This window comes from Halyomorpha halys, unplaced genomic scaffold (genome assembly GCF_000696795.3).
Source record: "Halyomorpha halys isolate HHAL.00 unplaced genomic scaffold, Hhal_1.1 Scaffold154.1, whole genome shotgun sequence".
Lineage (NCBI taxonomy): Eukaryota > Metazoa > Arthropoda > Insecta > Hemiptera > Pentatomidae > Halyomorpha > Halyomorpha halys.
The window spans coordinates 104944-107217 of record NW_027112031.1 but is presented as its reverse complement, the minus strand read 5'-3'; positions in this window follow the sequence as shown (position 1 = coordinate 107217).

The following is a 2274-nucleotide window of genomic DNA, read 5'->3' as shown; positions in this document are numbered from 1 at the left end:
TATAGAAAATAAAAAAGAAAGTATAAACAGAATAACATAAAATGAATAATTTAACAAAATAGAATTAATAAAATGAAGTGATGAGAGAAGCGGGAAATAAAATGTATACATAATTGAAAAAGTGGGTAAAATAACATAGTTAAGGAAATGAAATAAAAATGAAGTTATATAATGCAAAGAAGTATGAACATATTAATTATTAATAATTTAAAAATTGAAATATGGAAAGAAAAAGAAAATTGAGAGGAAGAAAATATATGTAACAATAATAATTGATAAAGAGGCAAAATATTAGTTATTAATAATTTAAAAATTGAAATATGGAAAGAAAAAGAAAATTGAGACTAAGAAAATATATGAAACAATAATAATTGATAAAGAGGCAAAATATAAGTAAAGTATACCAAAAGAAATGAATAGAAAAAAAAAATTGAAAACACCAATAATAATATAGTGATAATATTATTAAATAATTGAATGGGTTTTTATATGCGAAAATACAAAAGGTTCAATAATACTTAATTTCTTTCCAAATATCCTCATCAGCAGCCAATAAGAAATTACAGAAACAGCATTCAACCGGATTAAACAAAATTAATCGAAAAATAACCAAGAAGTGGGAAGATATAGAATATGGAGATGTTAGCACGTGTTAAACTGGAAGAAACAATAAGCACAAGGAACTGATAATGAAGACATGGATAATTATCCTGCAAAAAAGACAATTTAATGAATAATGACATCAATAATTAAGTTTGTTCAGGAACATGAGTATTGTGTGAGGAGGTGATATAATAATAAAATTAAATCAATTTTTATAGGTTGTCCTCTTGAAAATGGGCTAAGGGCCGAAACGTTAGAGGTTTGTTAAAATAAAAAGTTGAAGTGGATGATTGAAGTTTATGTTAATAATATAAACCACTCTGAAACTAATATATTTCTCTTAATCCATTATTTCTCAGGTAAGATGTAAAGAAGTCATCCCATTTCCCGAGTTTTAGCTCCGCTCTCGCTTTAATAAGTCCATCGTTTTAGGAGAAGTTAATATTGCTAAGTTAACTTTCTTATAAATCCCAGAGAAAAGCTCGTATAGTTAATTATAACACTTTTCAAATTAAAATCTTTTTCAACCCCGGTTAAGGGTAACAGTGGAGCTCGGTGACTGTCTCGCTTATCAATGGTTGCTATTTTTAGATTTTGTCGCTTCTTACACTTTAGTAGACGCTATTCCTTTTTCGTTGTGTTCCTTTTACCTTAATTGCGTCTTTCAGCCAGTATATTTCATATATTCTTTCCTTTTAAGTTTTTTTTATTTTTCGAGTTGTTAAACATAGTTTTTATATTTTCAATTTGAGTAAAAAAAATAATAATAAAAAGTTAGAGAATAAAAGAGACTAAAAATATGTTTATAATTATATAATAAAGATCACAATCTTATGTTTCATCAAATGTTTTGTCCTATATTTTTCTGTCCTGATGATACCTTAATTGGTGGAACATTTATTGCTTATTTATTAATAATATAAACTAACTTTCGAGAGATTTTTGAGCATTTTTTCTTATAATTTAATTGTCTTATTATTATATGATCTTGATTGCTGTGAATTCCTATCCCTTTTTGACACACGATTTCTTGAATTCCCCTTGGGATCTCTGACTACTTCATTTGGGCTACATCACATGTCCAGCAGAGAAAGTTTTATAAGCCTAACTTATATTTCATTATAAAAGTTTTAGGGCTACTCGTTCTTCTTTCTTCTTCTTCTTCCATGTTCCTTCGTTATAAGTCCTAAATTCTCGGATCTTTCCTTCGATTGTCAATAATCCTCTTTGAAGAGTTTTGTGAAGAAACTTCTTGGACTTTCATTGGGAATATGTTTCCTATAAGAGGAATTAGCTGTATCAATAAAAGTTAAGATTCATTGATGGAAGCTGTCGACAATTCTTCTTTGTGACTCTTCATTAACTCTAGATTTATTTTGTGTCAGCTCATCAATGTCAATCAATTATTTCTGCTACAATGAATCGCACTTTATTTAAAAATAGTATTGACTGTTAAATAAAATTCATAAATATTACCTGCATATTATGAATCCTAAAGTTTCATAAAATAGATTTTCTTTAACAAAAAGGAAAATGGAACAGCGTCTTAATCTTTTTTTACCTTCGAATCTAAAAAAAAAAAAAAAGTATGATCAATCCCCAGAAATTAACTTAATATATAATTTTTAATAATTTTCACATAATCTATCACAATATTTCTTGTGAACATAA